This window comes from Canis lupus, chromosome 38 (genome assembly GCF_048164855.1).
Source record: "Canis lupus baileyi chromosome 38, mCanLup2.hap1, whole genome shotgun sequence".
Lineage (NCBI taxonomy): Eukaryota > Metazoa > Chordata > Mammalia > Carnivora > Canidae > Canis > Canis lupus.
The window spans coordinates 17,194,948-17,202,076 of NC_132875.1; positions in this window are offsets into that span (position 1 = coordinate 17,194,948).

Here is a 7,129-nt window from a genome sequence, read left to right on the forward strand (position 1 = left end):
TGCTCCTGGGAGTAATACTATATTAAGGAAGGGTCATACTCTGTCCAGGGCCTGGCACTTCAGAAGGTGTTTCTGGTGTATAGTTTGTGCACTCTGCTATTGTGTTTGGCTGCTCTTTCCCCAGGTCAGTCTTCTGCAGAGTTCCTCCTTGCTTTCATTGGGGAGTGTTTAGACCTTCAACGATGTGTGCTTTGATGTGTTTGTTAAGATAAGCCTGATTAAAAAAAAAAAAAAAAGCCTTATCTAAGAAAATAGAAAAGAAACAAACAAACAAAAATCAAACAAACAATAACTATAAGCCTGATTCCAAAGAAAAAGAAAGAAAGAAAAAGAAAAGAAAAGAAAAAAAGCCTGATTCAGAATAAACAACAACAGCAACAATAACAACAACAACAACAAAAAACAAACAAACAAACAAACAAAAAACAAACAAGAAAAGGAAACAAACCAACACATGGACAAAAACTATAAGCCTAAATCTCAAGTAAAAAGAAAAAAATAAAATGAAACAAAATGAAATGAAATCCCATCCTATTTCCACCATCGCTGAAGCTGATGCTTTGGAACATTCTATGATTAGTTGACTTGGTACATTGAGGTGCCTGTGTTGGTCTTCTGACAGAGAGGTCCACTGTGCTAGCTCACAGTTAGATCTACCCTAGTAAAGATTCCCCTGCGGGCACGTAGGAGAGGGGTTTGGTGTAACTGACTCCTGTCTCCACTGGAGGCACTGTGTTTCTCTCTGTAATCCCACTGTCCTACTGGAGGGGGTGTGGAAGATGGCATCACCTCACCTTCTCAAATCCTGGGAGGGGAATTCATGGTTGCGCTATTCAGGAAAACTTCACAGAAAAGGAACCATCTCCCCTCCTTTGTCTCAGGCTCTTTTTAGGTTCCTGTCCTCAGAATGTGTGTACCTGGGCAATTGGCACATCCAGTGCCAGAGTTCTCCTATGTTTTCCTCTGGCCAGCAGCTGGGATTCAAAACTCCAAATCTTAAAGGACCCAGTAAGGTGTGGCCCTGTTCTCCTCTCCCAGAGGAAAGCCTTCCAGCACTGTGCCGCACACCATTCTCTCCCAGAAAAGCAGTGCTTCACTGTAGCCTCTGGGCACTTGTGCAAGCATATGACTGCTTTTTGAAAAGCTGCTACTAGGCTATCTGCATGTGCTTCTTTCTTCTGCTTTTGAATGGCCACTCCATGCCAGCTGGTAGGCCTTTCATCCTTGGAGAGGTAAAATGCCCTCTTCCAAATGGACTTAAGGAAGGGGAGCATTCTTCTCCAGAGTGACCCAGGTGATCCCCACACCACCGTGTCTTGTGTGAATACCACATACCACTCTTTCTCCTCCTATCCCTCTCTCTCTCCCACTTCTTTCCACAAAAAAAAAGGCTTCCTCACCTCTAATGTACTGCAACTTTTCTCTTTGCCAATTCATATCTCTGAACCTCGCATCTGCCATATTTTCTCCCTCCAGTCATGCAGAAGGTTTTCCTAATCCTCAGATTGATTTCCTAGTTGTTCAAAATGATTTGATGTTGATCTAGCTGTGTTCAAGGAATGAGGCAAGCCCAGGGTACCCCAACTACTCCACTCTTTTAATTCCATCCTCTAAAACATAATATTTACAAGGATTGAACTGAGGAAGATGGTATTCTTTGTAAAAATGCTTTATTCCAACTCAACTACCATGATCTTTCCTTTATGTAAAGTTTCCAAAAATTATTTTTGCCTTGAAACTTCTTGATGAGACAAACATAGGTTTTCTCTGGTGACAAATAAAATGATGTTATGTTGCTTCTTCATCACAATCATATCATCATAAAAGTGTTGGCACAATTAAGGATTTTAGTAGAAGTAAACTTATAATGAATATTCATGTGAATTTTGATAAATTGCTGAAACATTTCCTATGAGTAGTAGACTTAATTCATAGGTAAATTCATTCAAAACATGTAATTTTAACTTACAGCACTTCAACTTACATTGCAGTTAAAATGGAATATTTAAGCTAATCTTTCTTAGCATTATAAATAGAATCACTTACATCAACAAGCAGTTTCTATGTTAATTCTGGCACCACCAACTTCCCCTTTATTTAAATGTAATAATATTTAAGAGTTATTTCACTGTAGAACTTTTAACCAGATGATAACAATAATTTCTTATGAAAACAAATGTAAAATTAAATATCAAAATTCCATTCTATCAAATTTTGAAGGATTCTAATGAGTAGATCCCTTGATATCTTTCCTTATGTGATATGTTTGAGAAGTTTTGAGACTTCCTTTTTGTTTCTTTCAGGATGGATAAGGTTTTGTTGTAACAAGTAACTCCCAAATCTCAGTGATTGAAGCCTAAAATGAGATAGTTTTAGTTTGCACTACATGTCTATAAAGGGGCACAATATGGGACTCAGCTTATCACTATCACTTATCATGGGCTTATCAATACCCATGGTATTGGGTTCCATACCAATAGAGCCACCCCTATCACAACCGGTCCTAGTATCTGGGAATATTGCTGGACCACTGTCCATTTACTTCCTCCAGTCACCCCTTCCCCTGCAGTGATTTTTTTTTTTCCAATTTCCAACCTTTCTTTCTGTCTCTAACTTTATAGCTCCATCATCTCTGATTTAGAATAGTTTACTTGGATTTCTCCTTTTAGAGGTTTCCAGTTGTTACTGAGAATAAAAATATACCATATTTGTGTTGATATGGGAGGATACAGAGAGTTCTGAATTTAGTTTTGCCATCAATTAAATAGCCTTAGAATGATATATGTTACTTCTACCCCTAATTCATTGGCCATAATTAGTTATATGACTGCACACACAATGGTGACCTGCAATACTACTGTAAAACTGGAATGAAGAGAGACAGAAATATTTAGTTATCTGCATTAATGCCAGACAGTCCACTCTCTGGCCATTGCTTGGATCACTTTTGCTTCCAAGGCAAAAGGCACTCCCTCATTTCCAAAAGGAGGTAACTCGAAAGTCCCATAAAATAAAGACCCAATCCTCAAACTACATGAACTGTGGCAAGCAGTAGTCACTATAGCAGGTATATTTATGATCCTATCTTGATCTATACATATATCAGAAAACTGTATACCCACCTCCAAAAAAATCTACAGTGATTGGGCAGCCCGGGTGGCTCAGCGGTTTAGCGCCACCTTCAGCCCAGGGCCTGATCCTGGGGACCCAGGATCGAGTCCCACATCGGGCTCCTTGCATGGAACCTGCTTCTCTCTCTGCCTGTGTCTCTGCCTCTCTCTCTGTGTGTGTCTCTCATAAATAAATAAATAAAATCTTTTAAAAAAATCTACAGTGATTGAACAAAAATAGAACAATTAAAATAAGTACCATCATTCATCAATAGTAATAAAAGAAAGTACACAGGTGTTAATGATCTACAGAAATTCTGATATCCCATGGGCAAAAGCTATGAGGAGACCCTATATTGTTTGTGGCAAGTACATCTCAATTATACCCTGATCCCAATGTCAGGAAGTTCTGCTGTTTGGCCTCTTTGATCCTTAGTTCTGTATCCAAAGATATCTTCTCTCTTCTATCATTCTGGCACATCTGAAGTAGCTATTGAGGATTCTGATGTCCTTGGGGGGCCAATCAGCTTTCTTAACCTACTTCTTGTATGTTAAAAGTTGGTAAGTTTCAAATAATCACTGATGTTTTTAGCCGAGGCTTAGAGATTTCTTTGGCAAGGTAACTCTCTCAAGAAGTTAACTTCAAATCCATTTGATTCCAGCCTCATGAACCATAAGCTATATCTAGCTTTGACATATGTCTCTCTCTTGATTTAACTATAGGGAACTCGAGTCTTTTAGGCTTATTGGGAGAGTCATATCCTTAGACTCTCTTTCCTGAATCATTTTGTACAATCAAATGGATATACCTCCTGCCACCTTAATCCATCAAGCAGTTTTAACAATGGATGTGACAGCCAAACCCTTGATTGCATTCTTGCTGTATGGCTTAGTTTTAATAAACCTTTGTTGTTCAAGGAATTTTTCAATAATATCTTTTACTGCTCAGGATTGAGAAGCAATTGCTTTTTCCAATCTTCTAATTCCTTACACTTTGGGACTCTGTGCTCTCTCATTTGTGCTTACAAACTATCCAATTATTTTTTAATGCATTTCTTCATCTCTATATTTCTAAAATGTGACCAATGATAACTAACACACGTAACTAACTTCTATTTTATAAACTCATTCCCTAAAGTTACAAAGTCAGAAGATAAATTATTTGCATTGCACATTTTACAGCTTTATCATCATGTATTTCTTCATTACATAACCTGGATAAATATCCTTCTAATCTCTAATAATAGTTCCTTTGCCACCTAGGCAAATTTCTTAAAGCAATGTTGTTTTGTTATTATAGACTTTGGCTTACAGTGCCAAATTTGCATCAGTTAAGATAGGCTATCTTAGGCTGTGAAAAAAAGAAATACAAGGAGGAAGGGAGGGAGGGAGGGAGGGTGGGAGGGAGGGAGGAAAGAAGGAAGGAAGGAAGAACTCTCAAAGATGAATACTTTTAAGAGAACAAAGTTTTAGTTTTTGTTCTTCTATGTGCACTGTGGTTTATAAAGAGTAGTGTATATATACATAATTTCAATTCAGGGAACTAATTTGTCAAGGCAATCTTTTAAATATTGCTGCTTATGTATTAGTGTTTTATTGCTTTGTAAAAAATTACCATAAAGTCAATGGCCTAAAATAACACTTTAAAACAATGTACATCTTTTTTTAAAGATTTTATTTACTTATTCATGAGAGACACAGAGAAAGAGAGAGAGGCAGAGACACAGGCAGAGACACAGGCAGAGGGAAAACCATCCCTCCATGCAGAAGGAAAACCAGGCTCCATGGAGCCCGACATGGGACTCCATCCTAGGTATCTAGGATCAGGCCCTGGGCTGAAGGTGATGCTAAACTGCTGAGCCACCCAGGCTGCCCACAATGTACATTTATTATCTTAAAGTTTTTGTGGGTCAGGGTCTGGCACAATCTAGCTCAGTCTTCTCTTAAGGTATCACAAGATGGTCAGCAACATTCTTTTTTCTTTTTTTTTTTAAAGATTTATTTATTTATTCATGAGAGACACAGAAAGAAAGAGAGGCAGCGACACAGGCAGAGGGAGAGAGAGAAGCAGGCTCCATGCAGGGAGCCTGACATGGGACTCAATTCTGGGTTTCTAGGATCATGCCCCGGGCTGAAGGCTGCGCTAAACCGCTGAGCCACCCCGACTGCCCAGTCAGCAGTATTCTTTATGGAACCACGGTCCTCCTCCAAAATCACATTGTTGTTGACAGAATTCAGTTCCTTATGGATGTAGAACAGAGGTCTACTTTTGATTGTTGACTGCTACCCACATCTTGCCCACAGGTCCAAAGAGACACTCATAGTTCCTTAGCACAGGCCCCACTCAGACAACATGACAGCTCACTCTATCGAGGTAAGCAGAAGAATTTATTTTTTAAGGGATTACCTAATTAAATCAAGCCTACCCAGAATAATTTTTATTATTTCAAAGTCAAATGATTAGGGACCTTAATGATATCTGCAAAATGTCTTCAACTTTTAATATAATATAACCTAATCACAAGAGTGATATCTCAACATATCCACCACAGGTCTTGTCCACAATACAGGGGATTGTATGTGGAAGGTACACTAAGAGCAAGAACTTTAAGGCCATGTAATGCCTACCATCTATTATGAGAAAGAACCTGCGTCACTTTAAGGGTCCTGCCCTGCCATTCAATGCCTGGCCCATAGTTGACTTCTGCTCACAATGCATTGGCTATAACTAGACTCACATCTCCACTGAAACATAGGATGCCATAAAATTCAATCCTCCCATATTTCTGAAAATGCTAAGTCTAAAAATGCTATGTTTCTCACATAGCCTACAGATAGAAAAATGTGTATAAATCACTAACTATCCACTATCTTGAAAGAACCATCGACTCTGGGCAGCCTGGGTGGCTCAGTGGTTCAGCGCCACCTTCAGCCCAGGGCATGATCCTGGAGACCCGGGATGGAGTCCCAGGTCGGGCTCCCTGCATGGAACTTGCTTCTCCTTCTGCCTGTGTCTCTGCCTCTCTCTCTCTCTCTCTCTGTGTGTGTGTCTCTCATGAATAAATAAATAAAATCTTAAAAAAAAAAAAAAAACATAGACTCAAAACCAGTGATGTGAGAAGGCAACATCTTAGGTTTTTTTTTTTTTTTTTTTCATCTTACATATTAGTCTGGATGTAGAGTACAGATCTGGAATATGGAAGAGAAGGAAACAACCTCACTGAGGTTAAAGAACTTGACTTTGGTCATTCTGGGTATTAGTGATAGAGATACCAGCTACCATTTAACCTAGTTTGCTTATGCTCTGTCCATTGTCCAAGCCATTTTTAATGTATGTAGACTATGCAGGAAATTGTTATGTTAATTGCCAGAGTGCTGGAAATTTGAAGCCAGGATTTTTTTATGCTTGATAAGTAATAATCACCTAGTCATTTTTTTTTTCATTGATTCATTCATTTACCAAATAGGTATTGACTATCCATCACATATCAGGTATTAGCTTTTAAGTAGAGGTAAAACAACATTAAGATACAAACAAGTACTTTAATTTTTTTCTTAAATTTAAAGATAAATGTGTAGAAGACCTCTGAAGTTTCCTAATAAGAATTTTTCATAGTTTTTAATTGTAAAGGCAAAGACAAGAAACTATCATACCTTTGCTCTCCCTTTCCTTATTAGTATGAGAACTCTTTTATTCTGCAGTGTAGGAACATAACTATGTTCTGCCTGCAAGATGTAAGTAAATGTCTTAGAGTCTCCAGTTTAATAGCCAAATATAATTCTGATACCCCTCTACCAATCAATGTTCTTGTCATCATTCTTAGAGATTTCAGTACCAACGAAAATGATTTGTGCAATATCATGACTTCTCAATTTCTTAGTCTTATCAACCCCAAAGATCTGTGTTTTCTCCTGATCTTGCCCAGTCATCCACATCCCTATCTTGATTCATAGCAAGAATTTATGTCTTAAGCTTCTTTTCATTTATTGTTAAAATGTCACATTACTTCCTTCCTGCA